The 12,115-nt window shown below is 44.0% G+C and overlaps 1 protein-coding gene across 2 annotated transcripts in view; it reads right to left on the bottom strand.

Moving 5' to 3' along the window:
• The window catches only part of LOC138786344 (phospholipid-transporting ATPase ID-like), a 123,072-nt gene that overhangs the window by 104,466 nt on the left and 6,491 nt on the right, over window positions 1-12,115 (bottom strand). The window contains exon 1 of one of the 2 annotated variants that reach the window (XM_069963306.1): window positions 10,538-10,671. The exons of the other annotated variant lie outside the window; for it this stretch is intronic. The gene's annotated coding sequence lies outside the window, so the exon portion shown is untranslated. Of the gene's footprint in view, window positions 1-10,537; window positions 10,672-12,115 lie in introns of those variants that run through there. 2 annotated transcript variants of the gene reach the window in all.

Consider the following 12,115-nt stretch of genomic DNA (forward strand, 5'->3'; position numbering starts at 1 on the left):
GACATACAGCAGCTGATAAGTACTAAAAGACTGAAGATTTTTAAATAACAGCAATTCACAAATCTATATAACTTTCTGAAACCAGTTGATATGAAAGAAAAAGATTTTCGCTGTAGTAGCCCTTTAATGCACTGCTACTATGGGACATACCGGCCTGGGAAACATGTATCATGCGGCAGCCATGACACCACATCCACTTTTATTTCCTCAGTCTTGCAGCCGTCCACAGAGCCTGGCGCGGTGACAAGACTCAGTAATACGGAACATTTCCACCCAATTAAAGATCCCTCCTTTATATAAAGCAGATATCGGCCTCCCGGGAGTCTCCAGCCCGATGGTTTTCCTTCCGGTAGAAGAGTTTTTATTTTCGGGTAGACATAACCTAATAATAATAATAGTAATAGTGCTGTAGTCTAGATTTCCAAGGAATAAGGACAATTGTATTGCATCAGACATGACGTGTGACTACAGCATTAAGAAAGCATCCTCTCCCCTCCCTGCTGTGTGTGTGCGGGGGCAGACCGGTGATCGGAGAGCGAGGGGGGGGAGGCGCAGTGTCACAGCTATAGTATACATATTATATCATACAGTATATATACACTATGGGGGAGATTTATCACACATAGTGTAAAGTGAAACTGGCTCAGTTGCCCCTAGCAACCAATCAGATTCCACCTTTCATTTTCCAAAGAGTCTGTGAGGAATGAAAGGTGGAATCTGATTGGTTGCTAGGGGCAACTGGGCCAGTTTCACTTTACACCATGTTTGATAAATCTCCCCCTATATCTCTATTCCTTTACATTATACCAGAGCGGAGCGGTGGTTGGTAACCTAGACAATGAGCTCTTCACAATGGGAGGGAGAGAGCAGAATATCAGGAGGAGGAGACAAGTTTGCTAAATGAATGCTTTTACAAAAATATTTAACTTGATGAATCCTCCTACTCCACACTGATGAGGGGCAAATACCCCGAAACAGTTGTCTGTGGATTGATACCTTGCTTGTGTGGTTTCCTTAACTGGAGACATTCCTAGGCTTAGTTGTTCCTTCCCGGAGGGAGGTCTGGCTAGCTCACCACTTTGAGACCTGTAATGGTGATCTCTGGAGTGTTCTTTTGCATATTTGATTTCCCAGGGGGCAATGTCCTAGAATACACTCACGTCTAGACATGTGATGGGTCTCTGTGGTGTTTTTTGGTTGATCTCCCTGAGGTCAACCATCATCCCTTTTTGCATGCACTTACTAGCATTGCTCCCACTAGCCAAAAACCTACTCGACACTGATGAGGGGCAAATACCCCAAAACAGCTGTCTGTGGATGGATACCTTGCTTGGGTGGTTTCCTTAACTGGAGACATTCCTTGGCTTAGTTGTTCCTTCCCGGGGGAAGGTCTGGCTAGTTCACTACATTGAGACCTGTCATGGTGATCTCTGGAGTGTTCTTTTGCCTATTAGGCCTCATTCACACGATCTGTGCCGCGATGACTGGGGGAGGATCATGGCGCGGATCTCCTAAAGTGCCACTGATCCGCCGCCCGGCAGCAGAGATGACTGGACCGCAAAAGGCAACTTCTCGCCTACTATACCCATTCACATGTTCACCAGCACGGGGGGAGTAGGCAAGTAGTTGTCTTCTGGGCATCTCTGCTCCTGGATAGATCCATGCCGATATCCGCACTAGGACATGTCCTATCTTTTCTCGCTGTGGGGGTCCCGGCACGGATTGTGTGAATGGCTGCAATGGTTCCTAAAATTGTCCATGGTCGTGAATCAGGATATGTGAATGCAGCCTTACTGTATCTGTTAAGATGGAGAATATGCCTTTAAGTGGAACATCCTGAAATGTCATAGATAATAATCTGCAGACAGCATCATGGAGGGCCCTGAGTATAAACAACCCCCTCTCCCCCTCTCTCCCATGACTCACTATCAAGCCCCAGCATGCTTCTATTTCTATGAAGTTTGGCAACAAGCAGCAGAAGTTTTACAAAGGGCTTATCCAAAAGTATACACCCCCCCCCCTCCCTCCCCGCCGCTCCACCCAGGGCCCCAGGAGCTCCTGCATATGGACAACAGATGTGGCAGGTATGGAGATCAGAGAGATCCTGGATACTATTACTGGTGACATCACACCTTGTTATGTCAGGAATGCCGGCTCAGGATGCAGCAATGCTGGACTGGACAAGACCTAAGCCGCTTATACACTTGGAAGAACATTCATTCAATTTTTAACTTTTTCTCCCAGCATGCACAGCAAATTCACCATAAAATTAATTAGGGTAGGGGGGGTATTAATTGTCCTCGAATGGATGATGGCGGGAGAAGAGGAAAGGGCTTGTTGGGTTTAAACTGGAGCCCCTCTAATGCGATTAAAGGGGTTGTTCACCAAAATAAAAAAGTTCTTCCAAATCAACTGGTGCCAGAGATTTGTAATTTACTACTATTAAAAAATCTCAAGTTTCTATGGGGATTTGCTGCTGCTCTGGACAGTTCTTGACATGGACAGAAGGGGCAGCAGAGAGCACTGGAGAAAATACACCACTTCCTGCAGGACATACAGCAGCTGATAAGTACGGGAAGGATAGAGATTTTTTAAATAGAAGTAAATTACAATTCTCTTGCATATTCTGGGATCAGCTGATCTGAAAGAAAAAAAACAACAACCCCTTTAACCCTAAAGAAGGACAACCCTCCTGACTATTAGGAGACGGGCGTCCATGCACTATAAGGACAACCCCTGGTGGTCACCATGTCGTTCCTTGCTGTCCCGTAGAGCCGCACACGCTCCTCTCCTCTCCGCTCCCTGACTCCTCTGCTATTTTTACTCCATCTCTATGTTTCCTTCCCTGATTTTTACTGGAAAACATCTGTCTGCTCGGCCTCCAATCTTGGCTCTTGTGTCTGTCTCTGGGACAATATCAGCCCTACGCCCACTATTCACCGCCGTGTTACTGAACGCCCAGGAATGATGACACGTCGGCGGCACGGAGCGGCCTGGCACATCTTTAAGGGAGTTGGCAGGCTCAGCCTTATACTGCATGAAAGCTGTGAAACGCTCGAGGAAAGAGACTGTGCAGAATATATGGTAAAGGAAACTACCATTTACTGGCCATGTTCACACAGTGCGTGTTGTAAGACAATTGACGATTAAAACAACGGCCGTTCTTGCCTCAAAATAATGTACTGCTATGGAAACAAAAGCCATTGTTCACACGCTGTATTGCACAAGGACCGTTGTTCGGTGCGGCCACAGAAATAATTAACAAGTCAATTATTTCCATCCACTAGAGTGTGAAAAATGGCCGTTGTTCTGCTCTGTTCACACAACGTATGGCCACTTTGACGGCCGTACTTTGCATAGAGTTCAATGGTGATTTGAATTGCAGACAAACCCAAATGTGCCCACAATCCAAATAAAATAAAATGATGTTCTTGTGACCCATATGGCAGTATTAGCCACAGGAACATGTCAAGCAGCGGCCGTTGTTTAAACGCTATGTGAACATAGCTTCTAAGTAAAATTTTTATTTTCACTGTCGGCATTGGTGCGGTGATCCCAGTGATGTGCTCCATTTTTCTAAACGCCCACCAGTTCCCTTCAGTCTATGAGCTGGAGGTGGGCCCATCACCCCCAGTGTAAGGATTTCCCCTCCGTGACTCGCCTCCATTAGAACCAAGCAGGGCCGCGTCACCGAGTGGAGGGAATATCATTACACTGGGGGCGCCGGTCCGTCTCCAGTTCATGACGGTGCCATGCGTGGGGACTGGGCAGCGCTTTGAAAAATGAAAGTGAAAAAAAAATTATTATTCACTTACAAAATAGTACATTCACTTTAAGGGTACGTTCACACTTACCGGATCCGCAGCTGATTTTCTGCTGCAGATCCGCAGCAGATTTCATTTAAATAACTGCACACAGCATCAAATCTGCTGCAGATCCTATAGGTGTGAACGCACCCTAAAGGGTTATTCCAGGGAAAAAATTTACTTTTCCCACATCTACAGGTCAGGAGAAAAGTATAAGGTTGTGGGCGGTCTCGGGCCCTGTCGGCATCTTTGTTATGAATATAGCGGCAGGTACGGTACATGACCCACGTCTCTATTCATTCCTATTGAGCATGACCGAAAAGGGCCGAGAACAGCGCCCTTCCGGCGTACTCGACTCTTTCCGTCACTGCATAGCATTGAATAGAGCCGCGGGTCACCCCACCTTGTGTTAGGGCCCTATTCCAAGGGACGATTATCGTTCGCAAAATCATTAACGATAAACGATCCAAACGACCGTTTTTATGAAAGACCTGAAATCGTTCGCCCATTTACATGGAAAGATAATCGTTACTTATGATCGTTCTTGCGGTCGTCTTGTTGACGCTATTGCGTTCGTCAGTACTGCGAACGACCGAACAAAGTTTTATTCAATGCGAACGATTTGGGAACGAGCAACGGTAAAAATAGGTCCAGGTCTTATTAAACGATCAACGATCGTTAGTCGTTAACTGCTATTCAAACAAACGGTTATCGTTTAGATCCCAACGATTTAACGATAATCTGAAAGATAATCGTCCGCTGGAATAGGGCCCTTAGGGTGCTATTACGCAAAGCGATTTTTCAACCATCAACGATAAATAATCTCAAACGACCGATATGGCGAACGACCTGAAATCGTTCGCCCAATGACACGGAACGATGATCGTTACTTATGATTGTTCTTGTGGTCGTCTTGTCATCGCTACTGCGTTCGTAACTACTGCGAACGACGTCTTATTTCATGTGAACGATCAACGATAAAAATAGGTCCAAACTCTATCAAACGACTAACGATTTCTCGCTGGTCGTTTAATCGTTGTCTGCTATTACACTAAACCATTATCGTTCAAATCCGAACGCTCTAACGATTTTTCGAACGATAATCGTCCCGTGTAATAAGGCCGAAATGTCCGATTCTTACTTCACTATAAATCGGGAAAGCTTAGCTATAAATATGAGGCGAGCGGTGACTGCGTCTGTGTACAGATAACAGCTGTCCACAGCTCATCCACAGACATGTCTGTACAGCAGCCATATCACCGCCATTTCCCAGCATGCCCTGCAGGCGTCTAGGAAAAAAAACGTTATCTATATCTCGAAGAAAGAAAAAGAGGTTGTATAAGTGAACTTTGATGTCTATGGAGGTGTAAGTATAATCAGAACTCTTCTTACATTGATTTAGGTATTACTACTATTTAAAAATATCAAGTCCAGTACTTATCAGCTGCAGTATGTCCTGCAGGAATTGGTGTATTTTTTTCAGTTTGACACAGTGATCTCTGCTGCCACCTCTGTCCATGTCAGGAACTGTCCAGAATAAGAGAGGTTTTCTATGGGGATTTGCTACAGCTTTGGATAGTTCCTGACATGGACAGAGGTGGCAGCAGAGAGCACTGTGTCAGATTGCAACGAATACACAGGACATACAGCAGCTGATAAGTACTGGAAGACTTTTTTTTATAAAAGTTATTTCAAATTTATATAACTTTCTGACACCAGTTGATTTTAAAATAATATTTTTTCACAGGAGGACCCCTTTAACCCAGCCAATGCTGACAGCAGCGTCTTGCTGGTCTTAATCTTCATCAGGTTTTCATGGCAACCCGAGCCCTCCATGGCTGCCATGATGGATCAAGGCTTACAGCCTGCCATAGGCAGTTTTACTGATAGACCTCCCATCTGACAGTGTATTGCAGCGAAATGTGGGAACGATCAATCGCATAGTGAACAGGGTCGGTAACACCGGACAGTCTGTAAGAATAGGGTCTTTATTCCACAATGTACAAGAAACTTGTACAGATCATATCGGCCTCCTTCACACATATTTCTATCTGTATACTGTCTATAATTGGGGATACGTATTGACCAGCGATGGGGGACCTTTGGCCCTCCAGCTGTTGCAAAACTACAATTCCCATCATGCCTGGACAGCCAAGGCGAAGCTATATCACTAATAGCTATAATAGACATATGTCCATGATCTTATGATGTGTAAAAAAAAATCTCTGTTCATGATATTTACAATAATATTTAGAATATTTTAGAATATTACTTGGAATATTAAAAAATCATGGCCCTCTGTAATATTTAGAATAATATTTAGAATTATTTAGGATAACATTTAGAAATATTAAGGACAATATTTAGATTTTTTTAGGATAATATTTAGAATTATTTAGAATGATTTAGGATAATATTTAGAATTATTTAGAATGATTTAGGATAATATTTAGAATGATTTAAAATAATATTTAGAATTATTAAGGACAATATTTAGAATTATTTAGAATAATATTTAGAATGATTTAGGACAATATTTAGAATTATTTAGAATATTACTTAGAATTATTTAGAATAAGATTTATAATTATTTCGAATATTCTTTAGAATTATTTAGAATAATATTTAGAATTATTTAGGATTTTATTTAGCATTATTTAGAATAATATTTAGAATTATTTAGGACAATATTTAGAATTATTTAGAATAATATTTAGAATTATTTAGAATTATTTAGCATTATTTAGAATAATATTTGGAATATAAAAAATGATGGCTGTCCATGATATTTAGTTGCCAAAAAAAAAATTCCAAAATGTTCCCAGTCAAAAATTCCCATTAAGGCCTCTTTCATACGTTCATTTCTGCGAAATCTTCCGCTATTTCTTCTCCGTGATCCGTGGAATATCATCCGTAATTGCATCCGTTTCCGTAAAACGTGAACAGTAGTAGTAATAAAGCTGAACACGTTTTCATGTGTGAGTTTTACCGACACCAGGAATGTGCCATCCGTAAAATCACAGATCCCATAGAGTTCTATGGGTTGATCCGGGCCACAATTTCAATCCGCACTAGAACACGTCCTACTTTTTTACGGACCTGATTACGGATCAAAATTAAAACGGACCGTGTGATTAGACCAATATAAATCAATGTGCTCTAAGGTGAACCATGATTACTGATCCGCGATTACAGACAACTTTATTGGAGGTGTGAATAAGCCCTTACTCCAACCTGATACTGATAAAAACTATGAATCACAATGCAAACGAATGAACCAATGTGGCTCCATATCCATAATTGAGAAGTCACAGGGGCGAATCAAAGCATTTCTCAATGTAAAACATGAGTTTTGCAGAGCCGATAGTTTCCCATCCATGCTCCAGGTCATGGACAGGAATTCAACAATGCAACAGCAAGGGGGCCTATAGTTATATATGCAGGGTGGTCCAAAAGTAGGTGCACAGTATGTGTAATAGGGTTATGAAGGGGGAGATTTATCAAACATGGTGTAAAGTAAAACTGGCTCAGTTGCCCCTAGCAACCAATCAGATTCCACCTTTCATTTTCCAAAGCGTCTGTGAGGAAAGAAAGGTGGAATCTGATTGGTTGCTAGGGGCAACTGAGCCAATTCTACTTTACACCATGTTTGATAAATTTCCCCCATGGTGTACAGTGACACTGGCTCAGTTGCCCCTAGCAACCAATCAGATTAACTTCCATTATATAAATAAAGATCAAAATGCATCCAAAGGTCAAGTACGTTTTTGTGTACGTTAAAAAAAAACGGATGCGTTTTGATCCTATTTTTTTATAATGAAAGTCAATGAAAAATAGATGCGCACAATTGCATCTGTTTTATGTAAACACGGATGGAAAAAAAAAATCGAATTGCAAAAAAACGTAGTGTGGCCCTAGCCTAACCTATAAGGGACATGATAGATAGGTTACAGCTCTTTACAATGAATGGAGTCCTTCATATCTTGAAGCAATAGGCAAAAAACAGTAATGGAGGCACTGGGTGTGGGAGTCCACATTACATTAGTCAGAAGCTAAAAACTAATGTGATCAGTGACGTCACCTGCAGAGAGCGGCAGCCACGGCGGCGGCTTCCATCCTGCACTGACATGTCGTGTAATGAGTCATTCATGTACATGACACCACGTGTATCCCCGCAGCCAATATACTCCTATATAGCACACAGAGCATTGCCTCTATGATACTGCTGTTATCAGAACTACTAGGATCTATGACTGGGAGGGGTCGGCCAATAAAACAAGGCCGGGAAATTTCTACCTTTCTCGTATACGTTTGGCAGCGGTCTGTATTCTGTATATGGTCCAGCAGACGAGACTATTGGAAATATGCAATTTCCTAACTAACCACAGCAGGTATACTACAGCAATGTCGACACGACATTCAGCGTATGTGTATACATATATGTATATATATATATATCTCCATCAAGTTATTAATCTGTATGGCGCCAAAAGTTAAAGGCCTTATTCACACATTCCATAATTGTGCCCTTTGTAAGGCATTTTGAACTCCTCCTTTTACTACGTACCAAATACTGAGCCAATTCCTCAGCTATAGTAGTAATAAATCTGTCTGCAAACAGTAGATCACACCCACCTGTGTGCACTAGCACTTGCCACTGGATCTGGATACAGATCTGTTAAAGGGATATTCCAGCATTTTTTTTATTTTATTTCTTTAATAAACTTATAAAACTTCATAATGTAAGAATATGGATTTTGTTTGTTAAAGGGGTAGTTCGCCCCAATTTTTTTCTCTTTTAAATCAACTAGTGTCAGAAAGTGCCAGAGATTTGAAATTCACTTTAGTTAAAAAATCTCCAGTCTTTCAGTACTTATCAGCTGCTGTATGTCCTGCAGGAAGTGGTGTATTTTTTCCCAGTCTGACACAGTGCTCTCTGCTGCCACATCTGTCCATGTCAGGAACTGTCCAGAGCAGGAGAGGTTTTCTATAGGGATTTGCTACTGGTCTGGACAGTTCCTGACATGGACAGAGGCAGCAAAGAGCACAGTGTCAGACTGGAAAGAATCCACCACTTCCTGTAGGACATACAGCAGCTGATAACTACTGGAAGAGTTGGGATTTTTTTAAAAGAAGTAAATTACAAATCTCTGGCACTTTCTGGCCCCAGTTTATTTAAACTTTAGCTACCCCTTTAACATTACAGCAACAAGGAGAGACTGGCCCTCTGCTGCTACCAATGGTCGTGTTGGGAACTGCAGGGCTGCACAAGCCCTGTCGCGGCGCAGTTACATATTGCATTTAGTTAATGAGCGTGATGTCTATATAATGCTTATTAGAGCAAACATTACACTTGGGGAAGCTGTTTGAGTCACTAGTGCAACCAACGCTGAAGTAACACATGTAAAAATTGCAATAGACGTAGGAACGCAACATGTCCTGGGATTTCCTAAAAAATAGTAGTAAATGTTACACACGCCAGATAATGAATCCCCCCCCCCATAGGGTTGCATTGGAGCTTTATATACAAAGACGCCAACAAGATGCATTGATGCAAAAAGGTGTCCGCAAAAATGTATATCCCCTTTAAATAACAGAGGAGAAAATGTGCTCATGGGTCTCATATACCTATTAGTGTCATTAAAAAAAAAAAAAAAAAAAAAAGATTTTGACACGTCGTAGGGAAACGTAAAAAGTTTTGATGCTGTGACTCCATCAGCACTTACTGCAAGAGATGGATTTTATAGAAAGTCAATGGAGCTGCCTAGAGCAGTGAGTATCAGGACCGTGACCGATCACAACTTTTATCAAAAGTTTTCTTAAAGGGGAACTCCATTTTTTTTCTTTTAAATCAACTGGTGTCAGAAAGTGACATAGATTTGTAATTGACTCCTATTAAAAAATTTCAAGTTTTCCAGTACTCATTAGCTGCTGTATGTCCTGCAGGGCGTGACGTTTACTTTCCAGTCTGACACGGCGCTCTCTGCTGCCACCTCTGTCCATGTCAGGAACTGTCCAAAGAAGGAGAGGTTTTCTATGGGGATTTGGACAGTTCCTGACATGGACAGAGGTGGCAGCACTGGGTCAGACTGGAAAGAATATGTCACTTCCTGCAGGACATACAGCAGCTGATAAGTACTGGAAGACTTGAGATTTTTTTTTTTTTTTAATAGAAGTCAATTACAAATCTGTATAACTTTCTGGCACCAGTTGATTTGAAAATAAATAAATAAATAAATCAGTAATCTCCAGCTGTTGCAAAACTACAATTCCCATCATGCCCGGACAGCCTTCGGCTGTCCAGGCATGATGGGAATTGTAGTTTTGCAACAGCTGGAAAGCCAAAGCTTGGAGAGCACCCATGTTCAAAGTTAAAGAACAAACTGAGCTCTGCTACATCTGTGTCACAATAATATAAATCAAACATCCCAGTAGAGAGGAAGTTTGTATCACATTATACATATATATATATATATATATATATATATATATATATATATATATATATACACACATATATATGCACTGTGTCCTGCTCACATAGTGGCGGTGGATGTACACAGCAGCACGTGTATTATCACCCCCCCCCCCCAGCAGTTCTATCAGTGCCCCCTCCCCCTGGAATGTTTGCGACATGCGGAGCCCCCCCAGGTGGGGAGCACTCACTGCAGGGCACCCCTTAAAGTGCCCCCCCCCCCTTCCCCCAGATCCCCATAGAGGGGGCAGCTTACCCAGTGTGAGAGCTTCAGGCTGTCCCTTGGTCCCCCATCTGAGTGAGTGAGAGGCAGTGAGTGCTGCTGGAGGGAGGCTGTTTCCTGCAGATAGTGCCTGGTGTGTGAGTGACTGGCTGCACTCTCTGTAAACAGGCTGAGGAAGTTACAACACTCCACACACAGCAGCAGTCCCTTCCCACAGAGGGTGCAGCTCCAGGAATACTGAGCACTGCAAGGAGTGTCACTGTCTCAGGGCTAGACACCCCTGACATAGAGGCAATGGACACCTTCTGCAATACAGACCCCCCTAAAATATTCACCCCCCCCCCCCCCCTGCAACACTGACACCTCCACATCTCACTGACATCAAGGAGGGCTCACACACACTTCCTGTATCACTGACACTGTGCACAGTACACTGGGCTATGGCTGACCTGCACAGTACACTGGGCTATGGCTGACCTGCACAGTACACAGGGCTATGGCTGACCTGCACAGTACACATGGCTATGGCTGACCTGCACAGTACACTGGGCTATGGCTGACCTGCACAGTACACAGGGCTATAGGTGACCTGCACAGTACACAGGGCTATGGCTGACCTGCACAGTACACAGGGCTATAGGTGACCTGCACAGTACACAGGGCTATGGCTGACCTGCACAGTACACAGGGCTATGGCTGACCTGCACAGTACACTGGGCTATGGCTGACCTGCACAGTACACAGGGCTATAGGTGACCTGCACAGTACACAGGGCTATGGCTGACCTGCACAGTACACAGGGCTATAGGTGACCTGCACAGTACACAGGGCTATGGCTGACCTGCACAGTACACAGGGCTATGGCTGACCTGCACAGTGCACTGGGCTATGGCTGACCTGCACAGTACACTGGGCTATGGCTGACCCGCACAGTACACTGGGCTATGGCTGACCTGCACAGTACACAGGGCTATGGCTGACCTGCACAGTACACAGGGCTATAGGTGACCTGCACAGTACACTGGGCTATGGCTGACCTGCACAGTACACAGGGCTATAGGTGACCTGCACAGTACACAGGGCTATGGCTGACCTGCACAGTACACTGGGCTATGGCTGACCTGCACAGTACACAGGGCTATGGCCGACCTGCACAGTACACTGGGCTATGGCTGACCTGCACAGTACACTGGGCTATGGCGGACCTGCACAGTACACTGGGCTATGGCGGACCTGCACAGTACACAGGGCTATGGCCGACCTGCACAGTACACAGGGCTATGGCTGACCTGCACAGTACACAGGGCTATGGCTGACCTGCACAGTACACTGGGCTATGGCTGACCTGCACAGTACACAGGGCTATGGCTGACCTGCACAGTACACAGGGCTATGGCTGACCTGCACAGTACACTGGGCTATGGCTGACCCGCACAGTACACAGGGCTATGGCTGACCTGCACAGTACACAGGGCTATAGGTGACCTGCACAGTACACTGGGCTATGGCTGACCTGCACAGTACACAGGGCTATGGCTGACCTGCACAGTACACTGGGCTATGGCTGACCTGCACAGTACACTGGGCTATGGCTGACCTGCACAGTACACA

The sequence above is a fragment of the Dendropsophus ebraccatus genome, chromosome 3 (assembly GCF_027789765.1).
Source record: "Dendropsophus ebraccatus isolate aDenEbr1 chromosome 3, aDenEbr1.pat, whole genome shotgun sequence".
Lineage (NCBI taxonomy): Eukaryota > Metazoa > Chordata > Amphibia > Anura > Hylidae > Dendropsophus > Dendropsophus ebraccatus.